Source organism: Pogona vitticeps, chromosome 4 (assembly GCF_051106095.1).
Source record: "Pogona vitticeps strain Pit_001003342236 chromosome 4, PviZW2.1, whole genome shotgun sequence".
NCBI classification, from domain to species: Eukaryota; Metazoa; Chordata; class Lepidosauria; order Squamata; family Agamidae; genus Pogona; species Pogona vitticeps.
In genome coordinates, this window is record NC_135786.1 from 213010805 (window position 1) to 213024283 (window position 13479).

The window sequence follows — 13479 nt, forward strand, 5'->3', positions numbered from 1 at the left end:
GCACAGGGTGGCGGCTTCTGGGGATTTTAATCTTCTCAAAAAGGCGAGTTGTCTAGTGGAAGCTAAGCAGGCTTTCGAGTTAACACCTTGAAGTTGGCAGATATTGGCCGGTAAACTGGAAGGGGAAGCCTATGGATGTCTGCCGGAGGTTGGTGGGTGTAAGCCGGTAGAAGTTAGCCTCCTGAAGCAAGCTGGCAGAAGCTTGTTGGAGATCAGTGGATGGCAGCTGGTGTGTGTGTCTGTGGGAATGACTGGTGGAATGAATAGGAGCTGGGTGGTGTCCATCCCTTGGGGGTGTCACCGAAGTATGTATGTGACCCAAGCATTCAGGAGCTGGCGGATGTAGGTAGGTTTCAGAAGCGGAGTGGAAGAGATGAACCACTGGATATTCCTGGTGGAAACCAGTGGATGTTGGCAAGCACAATAAAAGTGACTTTCAGAATTTTTTTTGAAGTATGTATTTTCTTGTCTGTCAAGGGCTGTCATGGGTGCATTTCCCCCATCTCCTGGAATTTCAGGGGGACGTGCCATAGAGTGGGTCTTTGTGAAGTCATGGCGTGGGGCCTTGTGATGTCATACATGTCTCTGTAACGATGGCAAAACAATGGCGAACCTCCCTTATTTGGGCAAAGTGTTGGAGCGGGTTGTGGCCAGGCAACTCCAGGTGGTGCTGGATGAAACAGATTTTCTGGATCCATTTCAATCGGGTTTCAGGCCAGGTTTTGGCATGGAGACTGCCTTGGTCGCCCTGTACGGTGACCTTTGCCGGTAGAGAGACAGGGGGAGTGTGACCCTGTTGATGCTCCTGGACCTCTCAACAGCTTTCGACACCATCGACCATGGTGTCCTTCTGGACAGGCTGGCTGGGTTGGGACTTGGGGGCACCGCTTTATGGTGGTTCCGCTCCTTCCTGGCTGACCGTGTCCAGAGAGTGGTGCTGGGGGACAGTTGCTCAGGGCTCAATACTATCCCCCATGCTGTTTAACATCTACATGGAATTGCTGGGAGAGGTCATCAGGGGGTTTGGGCTGAGGAGTCAGCAATATGCTGATGACACTCAGATCAACCTCTTGTTTTCCACCAATCCAGGTGAGGCGGTTTCTGTGTTGAACTCGTGTCTGGACCTGATAATGGACTGGATGAGGGATAATAAATTGAAACTCAATCCAGACAAGACGGAAGTGCTGTTAATGGGTGCTTCGCCAAACAGGCTAGAGGGTCATTTCCCTGCCCTGCATGGGGTTACACTCCCCCTAAGGGACAGGGTCCGCAGCCTGGGGGTGCTCCTGGACACCAGTCTAACTCTGGAAGCCCAGGTGGACTTGGTGGCCAGGGGCGCCTTCCTTCAGCTGCGGAAATTGTACCAGCTACGGCCCTACCTGGATGAGCGGAGTCTCATGACAGTTACACCCCCACTTGTAACATCTGATATAGATTACTGCATTGTGCTCTATGTGGGGCTGCCTTTGAAGACGGTCCGGTGACTGCAACTGGTTCAGAATCGAGCTGCGCGGTTCATGAGTGGTGGGGCTGCTAGGGGACACATCAAGCCAATTCTGTTTAAATTACTTTGGCTACCAGTTGCTGCCCAGGCCCAATTCAAAGTGCTTGTTTTGACATATAAAGCCCTAAACGGCTTGGGCCCTGGATACCTGAAGGACCGCCTCCTTCCATATGAGCCAGGGGTCTCATACTCAGTTTACCTGGGGGCCGCTGGAGGCAGAGTCTGGGTGAGGCTGGACCACATCAGGTTTTCCACATTCGCTGACTGTGCCGAATGGCTTTTGGCACAGTTTCCCTCAGCAAGCTGGCCTGATCTGCTGGAAAAGCTGGTCACCCTGGCACCCCTTCCGCAGCAAAAGGGTGCAAAGGAAGCGGGTCCTGCATTGGCGGCTGCAGGTTGTCCTGAGTGGGCGATGGAGCCACTTCCTTGAGTCGACCCCGTTTGTCCTGCTGCAGGGCAGGGCTCTCACCGGAGAGTGCTGGGGGCAGGAGGAGGAGGAGGATAAATGACGGCCAGTGAGTGGACAGAGCCTCCCAGTTCAGGCACACTATATCTGGGTGAGCATTCAAAAGCCGAGGAGAGAGGAAAGGCGGAAGGGAAAAGGTGGCTGTCTTTGGCAATAGCCTGGCTTGTGCGTTGCTCGCCTGGCTGTGAGCAGAAACAGGAAAGGGATGGGTGGGAGGGAAGAGCAGAAGTCCTCCTCCTTGCAGGGAACTTGCTTTTGTAAGGGTTCCCACCTGCATGTTTTGAGCTAGAAGTAAAATGAGTGCAGCGAACAAGCAAGGACAACAACCTGGAGAGAGCAAGATTTCCCCCTGTGCTCTGCTCTTGCCCGTGTGTTACCATTCTCCACATAAGAAGCGTGCCCTCTTTAGACACAGGTTGGGGACAATGGGGGGTACCCCCCTACCCAACGGTTAATGGGGCTTCCTGGGGCTTCTTGACTCCCACTCTGGCGAGATGCCGTGGTCTTGCCCAGTCCTCAGGGAGACGGTGGGGAGCGCGCACGAGAAGGCTGTCCTGTTGGCAGCACCCCCTCCCGTGGCACATCCGGGCAGGGAGTGGAGGAGTGCTGGGTGGGGGGAGGGAGAAGTGCAGAGAGGACGAGGCGACAGCAGCTGCAGTTCTGGATGGAGGGTGCAGGAGGCGCTGTCTTGGGAGAGAGCTGGCGAGTGAGGCATGCGCCCAAGCCGCCGCTGCGTGATGCCTGAGAGCAGAGCTCGCTCCCGACCCGTCCTCAAAGAGCGCCTCCAAGCCACCAACAGCAGCTTCCAGGGAAGCGGCTCTCTGGCTCTCTTTCTCACTCGGCACCCCCAGCACCAGCCCAGCCAGCAGCCGCCTCAGCGCCCAGAGGTGCTTCCTCCTCCTCCTCCTCTTCGTCCTGCTTCAGCCGCCTCGGCTCTGGAGGCTGCCTGGGCTCGCCTCGCAAAGTTTGCTCCCCTGTCATGGTGGGGGTAGCTGCTGCTGCTGAGTGCACCTTTTTTTGAGGGGGGCCCTCAGAGGAAGGTTGCTGGACCTCTGTGTGTGTGTGTGTGTGTGTGTGTGTGCGTGCGTGCGTGTGTGCGTGCGTGCGTGCGTGCGTGCACACCTGTGATGGGCCGCCCCGTTCTGTTTAACTTCGCAGGTATTGATGGGGGTCTTTTCTCTTTTTGCAAGGCAATTATGTGAGTTTTTTTTTAAAAAATCTGATACGGCCCAGCTTCACCCAGACTCTGCCTTCAGCGGCCCCCAGGTAAATTGAGTTTGAGACCCCTGCTCTAAACCAACCAAAATAGGACAGAACTACATGTAAGCTTCAAAATCTCCAGATCTCTTAAAAATGAGATAAGGTGGAAAAACAAAGGAAAGTTGTGATGGGGAAGGCTAAGGATGAAGACATGGAATCGCTACTATGACTTGAGACAGAATGAGGAAGTAAGACTCTGCAGACATTCAAATAAGGCCCTAAAGTGTGATGCAGAGTCACTCTTGTTTACTTGAGTTTAACAATCATGTAGTGCAGTTCTTTGAATTTTCTCAGGTTTAGTAGCTATTTTCTTTAGGGTGATAGCTAGCTAGCTAGCTAGCTAGATATGGCTTTTAAATGAATACATGTGTTCATTTGTGAGAACAGAGCAAGTACAAAATCCACAGGTGAGTAATACATTTACTAGTCTTGAACAATAGTATACACATTTTCAACTCCCAGGGACTCTCCTTTAAGCCTGGTTGTGGGGGAACGTGTTGTGTGTCTCCTACCCGCACACCCACTACATACACAAACACAGATATGATGCCTCTCAGGATGCATGGTTCTAAAGAGTCCAATTGGTTTCTTTGGCATGTGGCCACTATTGTGTCTTTGTACTCATTTGGAAAAGGGACAGGGAGGGAAGACTCTGTTATTTTGTGTTTGATTGGTAACCCAAGGAAACAATTAGGAGAGCCCCCTAAAATGCTCTGAAGAATCACTGTCTCTTTAGAGAAGAATGACAGAACGTTGATCGCCTGGATTTCTCCTGCCAAGATTGCTCAACTATTCATCAACCTCTCTTTAAAGAGAGGGAGAGAGAAAGAGAAAAGAGCAAAGCCTGTAGTCCTTAACAGCTACAGGCAAAGTCTTTTGGTTACAAGGTGTTTTACAATCCTCTTGGAACTGTAAGTAATGAATTGCGAACCCTCTTTCAATTCTCTTGTACTTGAAGCTTTTTATATTTCAGTTCCATTCCCTTCCTCCGCATCTCCAGACTCCTGTAATATCACCGCCCTATGATGACAGATGTGTTGGGCAGGGTGCTTGCGGACCTCTCAGTGGTTGATGCTGTGGAAGAAACCAAATCGCTCTGATGCAGCTCTTTTCCCCCAAGCACTCCCTTGGTTTAGGTCGTGGTGTCATGTAGGTAAATTGAGTCCAGAAGTTGTGGATCCTCAAGTGGAATTTGTGCATTCACCCTTCGCAGCTGCAGAGAGCTTAAACTAATCGCAATTCTCCCTGGTAGACCCTCATCTCTGTAATTTGAAAAAGGATCAGGAGGAGCCCAAAGGCTTGGGAAAAACTCGAAGAAAAGCTTTTGTTTCAAAATACCTTATCACATGTGGAAAGCAAGTCCTTGTTAATTCAGTGGTGTGTGGGGAGGGGTAGCTGAAGGAATGCCAAAATCAAAAAACATCTGTATTTTCCAGATAGTCCAGCGTGTTTTGGAACTGCAAGGCAGTACTATCTGCCTTTCAGCCTGGTCCCTGGCAGCCCAAGCAAAGTGTCCCAAGTACAGAAATACTCAACAGCAACATCTGAATATCGATGGCCACAAAGACTCTGTGTGGTATTAATGCTGGCCAAAAAGACCCTGTAGTGCAGGCATTTATTTCCATCTGTGGCGAATTGCCCAGCTGTGTCCCTATCTTGATGTTGGGGTGCTCACCACTTTGGTCCATGCGCTTGTAATATCGAGATTACACCACTGTAATGCGCTCTATGTGGAGCTACCTCTGAGATTGATACGGAAGCTTCAATTGGTGCAGAATGTGGCAGCCAGACTTCTTAGTGGGATGAGAAAACACCAACATATCTCTCCCACTCTGGCTGCTTTGCATTGGCTGTCCGTTTGTTTCTGCATTGATTTCAAAGTGTTAATGATTACATATAAAGGCCCAAATGTTTTAGGACCTCGATACCTGGTGGAACGCCTCCTCCCACCTAGATCTACTTGAATCACTTGCTCTAGCCACGAGGGGTGGCTGAGGGGCCTCATGCCGAGGGAGGCCCGGAAAGAAAAAACAAGAAACCGGGCTTCTCGGCAGTGGCCCATTGCCTTTGGAATATTCACCCCTCCGAGATTTGCTTGGCCCCTTCGCTGGGCATTTTCAAGAGCCAACTTGAGACCTGGCTATTTAGGCAGGCCTTCCCTCCGGTCACTATCTGATTTCTTACCTTTTCCATCTTGAATGATTGTCATGAGTTTGGCCGAAGATCCGGAACCTGGGGGGTTAACTACAGCTGACGAGAATGCTGAGCGATTAGAAGCACAGACAGCTGAATCACCACCAGATTCTCCTCCTCCAGTAGCCAGGTTAAGGGCTAGACTTCTGCAAAGACTTATGACGCAAAGGTCAGAGGATCGCCTGAATGCTGCCCGCAGAAACATCAGGTCAGCTAACCCTGAGTATTGACAGGATGAAAGGCTTCCAGCAGTTCAATGACTGTTTTACTATATAAGCAGTTCCCAGACAGCTGAGAAGCTCGTGGAAGCAATAAGTCAAATCTCTGGTGTGCATCCATGCTCCTGACTACCTTGAACCTTGTTCTTTGGACCCTTGGCTTTGGACTCTGACCCTGGACTACGTTGTGTGATTTGGCTTTGGACCCTGACCTTGGATTATGGTTTGTGATTTGGCTTTGGCATTTTGATATCAGCTCTGTATTCTCTGAACTTCTGATATATTGGACTGGCTTATCGAACTTTGCTCTTGAAACCCTTGGGAACGTGACAATGATATTCTTTGTTGTTAAATTTTTGTTTGATAATACAGTGGTGCCTTGCAGAATGGTCGCTCTGTAGAGCGACGAATCCGCGCAATGGTGCCGTTTTTGCGATCGCAAAAGCGATCGCAAAACGGCACCTAGATAGGGCACAATTCACAGAGTGAAGGTCGGTAAGCGGTTCACTTACTGACCTTCGCTTTGCGACCCGCCAATCAGCTGGTCAGCGGGTCCAAAATGGCCACTGCATGACCCCAAAATGGCCGCGCGCAGCATTTTCGCGCCCTTGGTAAGTGAGAGGAGAGCGCGAAAACGCTGCCGGAACAGCCGAAATGGCTGTGCGCAGCGTTTTCGCGCCCTCCCCTCGCTTACCAAGGGCGCGAAAATGCTGCGGCTGGCCATTTCGGCTGTTCTGGTGGCCATTTTGGACCCGCCGGACAGCTGATCGCAGCCATTTTCGAGCCCTCGTTCAGTGAGGGGAGGGCGCGAAAATGGCTGCCAGCCGCCCGGAAGCATCGTTGAATGGTGAGTATTCAGCCCAATTGGAACGCATTAAACACTGTTTAATGCATTCCAATTGGTTTTCTTGCCCCGTTCAACGATGCTTTCACATAGCGAGGGTTAATCTGGAACGGATTAACCTCGCTATGCGAGGCACCACTGTATTTAATTGTTTTCATCTATTTTATTGTGAGCCACCCAGAGTAAACGTTGTCTAAATGGGTGGGATATAAATAAATAAATAAATAAATAAATAAATAAATAAATAAATAAATAAATAAATAAATAAATAAATAAATAAATAAATAAATAAATAAATAAATAAATAAATTCCTGCTGCTCTCACCTTAATTTCATGCAGCTTTTGGCCTAAGTTAACAACCCCTCTGAAAGGAGTTAATTCAGACCTTTGAAATGTGCAATTTGTCCCTTTTCTGCAGGCTGTAGGCAAGGAAAAAGAGATGGCAAGGAAAAACAGAAAAAAGTGCAACTACATTGACAATTTTCTTTCCTTCTTTTTCTTCTAAAGGCTTGCTTGCTAATCTAGTGTTAAAAAAAAGCAAGGAATTGGTATAGAGAAGGGAAGCTTTAGCATAGCTTGGCTCTAGCTGTGCCTCCTGCAAATCTGGAGGACCAGAGCAGAGCTCAAAACCTCTTTTCTTTCTGCAAATTCGTTGCCTCACCCCCCTTTGGTCACCTAGCTATCCCAGTAATAAGATAGCAAGTTTTTGGAAGGAAAGAAAGAAAGAAACTGACAGTAGGGAAAGAAAAAACAAGCAGACTCAGTCACCAGTTGTGGGGAGGAAAGGATTCAAATGGTTATCATGCTGCAAACAACGCTTGTTTCCTCCCCTTTTTGTTGACTCCTGTGTGGCTGGCTGAAGTGAAATAACCCAGGGAAACCTGACCATTTGCATTTTTTCCACTGTGTAGTCACACTGAAGAAAGACAACGTTCTGATGTGGGCAAGGGAAGACAGTAAGAGAGAACAGGCAGACAAAACAAAATAAAGAGAAACACAAGATTTTTATTTTGTTTTGGTTTTGCTTGGCTCTGCTTACACAGAATTACATGGCTGCTACTTTGAAAACTACAATTAGGAAAGAAACAGAGAAGCATTCCCCACCCATTTTTGGTTCTGGCAAAGCCTGAAAATTGTGACAGGTGATATTCACCGTTGATGATGATGATGATAACAACAACCACAACAAAATAGAGGGGTCCTATAGGGAATAATGACAATAATAATCTGTGGCATAGTTTTTAATTTATCAAGTAATACTTGTAACTAAAGTATTGTTTTGTGGGGACATTGTGTGGGATCTGAGCCCATTCTTTACAAATCCAAAATAATTAAAAAGGAATACACTGGTCTTCCATGTTGTGGGTAAAAAGGATGTCATTAATGTTCCAGTTTTACACATGGTTAAGATAAAGTAGACTGCTCCAAAGATGCCAAATGAATTCACAGTTTATTGGGAGTTGCTCCAGCTGTATACCAAATGCACGGTCTCTTCCACACACTAGCAACCTTCTCTTATTGGCTTGTTGTCTGGAGGTTCTGAGACCATAATTTCCCCCTTTGCCATGGTGGCCAGAGGATGCTGGATTTGAATTCCAATCAGACTGGAGAAGATTGGGCCAAACACTTAAAAATGCTCAGCCGCTATATATGCTTGACTGAATAAATCTGTACAGTGTATGTGCCGTGCACTGTATTTGAACTGACAACACAAGAGGTTAAAAATATTGCCACCCCTTGCCAGTCCCTTAAGCTATCCAATATGCCTATTTATTAAAAAATCTGCAATATCTCCCCTATGAATTCAGCTCGCCCAGGAATAACATATTTTAAGTGGTTACAGCCACACAGGAAAAATTATTTTGGGATAAGTAGGTCAGCTCTGTAACAGCACAGGTGTTTCTACATGTACCAGACACAGCAGGAAAATATTTTTAAATAAATAAATGTTGCAATGCAAATTAAATAAAAAAAAGGGGGAACCCCATTTAGCCCCAAAGCAGTCCCCACCCATGAGCCAGTATCCTTTTTAATGAATCTGGCACAGTTTCAAAATTCCTGCTCATAACTATGGCCTTTTGATCTCTGTGAGGTATAGCAAACAATTGTAAAAGGGTTCCTGGTGGGATGGGGGTGGGGAGATACTATTAGCATAGGCTGCTGGGTATCAGAAAGTTCCCACTTGCAAATCAGCATTAATTATGTGCACCATCAAAAAACATAAGTAGGCACACCACACCTGCTTTCTCTGGCACAGAATTGTAGCCCTCATAGACTCAGCTAGCAGTATTTTGTTTATTTTTCAAAGAGAGAGAAGTGTCAGGACAATAGGATAAACTGGAAGAAACCAAATTTGCCAGCCTGAGAGCCTAGAAATTATAGCCTCAAATTTAGGATAATGGCTTGGGTGAAATTATTTGGGAAGCAGTAGCTAGATATATGTCTCTTATTACAATACTCTCTTTGGAGGTAGAGATTTTTCTTGTAGGATGTTTGAGCTTGCTTTTAACTCAGCTGAGGCAAGTTGTCATAATAGTCATATATCTACCATTACCCTAACGAGTTCAAGGAAGCTCACATGGCTCTCTTCTTCCTTGCTTTCTAACCTCACAAACCCCCTGTGAGGTAGCCTAGCTCGAGAGAATGTTCCTGGCCCATGGCTGCCCAGCAAGCTTCTTGATAAGCGGGGATTTGAATTTAGGTCTCCTGAGGTGAACACTGTACCCACTACACCACAATTGCTCTTCACAGTCCATGCAAAAGGCCCCATCTGGAGGTCTTGGCCCCTAAGTTTAAAAACGATCTAGTAATTTAATAATAAGAACCAACATGGTGTATTGGGTACAGTTTCAGATCAGAACTCTGGGGACTTTTCCAGGTACTGATACTAAATTGTATTTATTTGAAAGTAAGTGTCAGTAAAACGACTGGAGTTAATTCTTTATAAACCTTATCAGGATTAAGCTGCAAAGAGCAAAAGAATAGTGAGATTTGCCGTTATGCTTATGAAAACTGAAGAGTTCTGATCTGGCATGTAGTCTCTTTGGTTGTATTCTTATAAAAACACAGTCTGTTTTTAAAATAAAGATATTTTATGAAGGTGGTAAGGAAAAGATGATGATGTTGAGATCAGCATATTGTGAATTTTCGTGTTTATGGGGTTGTGGGTTGCCGAAAAGCGCAACCAACTCCATTTTGCTCAAACTATACCACATCTCCACCAGCAGGGGGCACTGCAGGGTGACATTTAAGGACAAAGCGGTGCAAGTTTATTGGATTGTATACTTGAAGCAATTATTTCAGTACAAACAGGCTCAACTTTTAGTTTATGAATGTTACTGGAAAATAAAGAAACATATCATCTGCAAGCTGAAAAGCAGGAGTTACTTTTAGTGAGATGATTCCCTGGGGGAAAAAAAGACAAAATAACAGTTATTGTATAACGGGGGATCATGGATAATAAAATCTATCAATATTTTGTACTTTTAATGTCATGGGTGACATACAAATTCTGACCTCAGTCTTGTAATTGTAAGGAATGTGTATGCATAATTCTAAGAGCAAGGAGATGTTGCAGAAACTGGAAAGCATTTAAAGAAGGTCACTGGAATTATTGTACTGTGCAAAATGCAGCCAAATTAATTGGTTAATGCCACGAACCTAAATTACTCTGATCTTTTGGTACTCTGTGAGGTTTTGCCCCTTTATTAGAAGTGTCAAAAGCAGAAGTACAAGGCATTGTACTTTCTTTTTATGAATACATGTATAAGACACCATTGCTCCTCAATTTCTTTAACAATACAATAAGTTACTTTTGAGGTAATGAGGGAATAACAGTTACATTTCAAAAGCAATGCAATGAATAGGAATAATATCACTTTTTCTAATATCAGAGATTGGAAATAATACATTTCTTACACTATTTATTTATTTATTTATTTATTTATTTATACATACATACATACATACATACATACATACATACACACACACATACACACACACATACATACACACATACATACACACATACATACATACATACCCTGCCTATCTGGTCAAACGACCACTCTAGGCGGCTACACTACAACTCCCATAATCAACTGACAAGACTTATAACCATGCTAATTAGGGGTTCTGGGACTTATAGTCCAAAAATAATGTTTCAACACTCTGATTTGTATAACAGCTAACTCTTTATGGTTACTGTCAAAATTAAAACATCCTTTTGGAAGCATAATAGCAGGGATTTCTGAAGTTTTATGTTATTTTCTTCTTAGATCTAAGCTCCCTTCATGGATGAATGGAAAATAACAGAAAGGTAATGCACTGTACATCAAATTATTCCAGCACCTACTGTCTATAATACATCACTAGAATCTACCATCAACAGACAACCACTAGTACTGCAGATTTCAGATGTGAGACGCGCTTTCCAGAATATTAATGTTCGAAAGGCAGCTGGACCAGATGGAATCATGGGACGAGTTATTAGGGGCTGTGCTGCAGAATTAGCTGGAGTTTTTACGGATATTTTCAATCTATCCTTGTTGCAGTGTTCAGTCCCCACTTGCCTGAAGACATCTATTATAGTGCCAGTCCCCAAGCAGTCAGCTGTGGTATCTCTCAATGATTACAGACCAGTAGCTTTAACATCTGTTGTTATGAAATGTTTTGAGAGATTGGTGCTGGATTACATTAAGGCTAGTCTTCCACCTTCTTTGGACCCATGGCAATTTGCATACAGGAAAAATAGATCTACTGATGATGCTGTGTCCATTGTACTCCATACTGTATTGAGCCACTTAGAACATCAGGGAACTTATGCGAGGCTGTTGTTTGTGGATTATAGCTCTGCTTTTAATACCATTCTACCAAATAGGTTGTTTTTTAAAATGATCAACCTGGGATTACCTCAGGAGATATGCATGTGGATAAAGGATTTTCTGACAGATAGGCCACAGTCAGTAAGGATGGGATCTCACCATTCTTCTACCCTGGTACTAAGTACAGGAGCTCCCCAGGGCTGCGTGCTAAGTCCCTTCCTCTATTCCCTGTACACACATGATTGCACCCCACTGTATAACACCAATGCAATTATTAAATTTGCGGATGATACGACAGTGGTGGGGCTCATAAATAAGAACAATGAGTCTGCTTATAGAAAGGAAGTACAAAGGTTGATACTTTGGTGTAAAGAAAATCATCTCACACTTAACATCAAAAAAACTAAAGAACTCATAATTGATTTTAGGAGGAAGAGATATGTACATTTACCACTGTACATAAACGGTGAGGAAGTGGAGAGAGTTGGTAGTTTTAAATTTCTGGGTACTTACATCTCAGAGGACCTCTCATGGACTATAAATGCCAACATGCTAATGAAGAAGGCACAGAAGAGGCTGTATTTCCTGAGAATGCTCGGCAAGTTAAATTTATCTCAGCATTTGCTTCTGTCATACTATCGTAGCACCATTGAGAGTGTCCTAACCTATGGCATTCTGGCATGGTTTGGGAGTAGCTCTGTAGCGGACAAAAAAGCTCTACAGAGAACCATTAAAATTGCCCAGAATATCATCGGGCTCCAGCTACCAACCCTGGATGACATCTTCACATCCCGCTGTCTAAGGAAATCACATAGCATCCTGAGAGACTCTTCCCATCCTGCTTATAACTTTTTTGAACTGTTACCATCTGGCAGAAGATATAGAACAATTAAGACTCGGACCACACGTTTTCTCAATAGTTTTTATCCCAGAGCTATAATTGCAATTAATAATGAGCTTAAAGACCATCAGTAGTGAATAATTAGTTGGACTGTGTAACTTGGCCTGCGGTGTAGATGTTTGTATTTTTAGTGGGGGACTTTTAGTGGGTGGGGAGTGTTTGGGAATTTTATGTGTGTGCATGTGTCTGGTCTCTGGGTGTCTGTGAATTTCGTTGTATGTGTATATACTTACAATGACAATAAATTATTATTATTATTATTATTATTATTATTATTATTATTATTATTATTATTATTATTATTATTATTATTATTATTATTATTATTATTATTATTATTATTATTTCCATAATGGCAACAGAGTATTTCTCACACAATCACAGGAACACATACCGTACCTTTCCAAAGGTAACCTTCCAAGCCCTGATTCTTGGGAGGATGTGATATAGTACAAGGGAAGTAGGCTGTAGTACATAGGTGGGCAATTTGTGTTTCATTAGCCCCAGTGATGAGGGTTGATGGTAGGTGGGCTCCAACAATAGTTGGAAGGACACATGTTGCCCATCCATGATTTTGTGGCTCCCTCCCTCCAGCCACTGAGTCTGCAGGTGAAGCAGAATACAAGGGAGTCTTTTTGCTGCAGCTGCGGGAACCTTTATTGGCCTTACCCTTCTGCCTCTGATACTCCAGTGATGGTAAAGGGAAAAAGTCACGGCAATCAAAAGAAGGTCTGTAGACCAGAAGTCCATCTAGATCAGTACTGTCTATTTGGCAAAGGCTCTCTAGGCGATGCCCATCTTACCACTTGCTATTTGAGAGTTCAAACTGTACTTCACCAATGTGAAAAGCAAATTTCACCTGTTTGGATATATACTTTCAGATATGCTGAAAGTGCCAGGGTGTCAGAAAGTTTGTTTGTTTATTTTTTAATGAGAACTGGCTGGGAGATTCTGGGAGTGTAGTCCAAAATGTAACTGTCTAAGCATTGAGGCATGCACACAAGTGATTGCATATGCTACACAATGGCCAAAATCCTGTTGTTTAGTGTAGTGACTTACTTTTTAAGTTGCAGTTAGAGTATGCCCCGTTGAATCAATAGAACTTACAGAGAAGCTGATTTACCCAATTGCTGCTGATTGAATGGGCTGTAGTCCAATTTACTATGCATAGCAACAGGCTATTGATCACTGTGAGGTAAAAATCAAAGAATGATAGAAACATTGTGCTGCAAGGCATCCAAACAGTCATTTGATACAAAATAGATT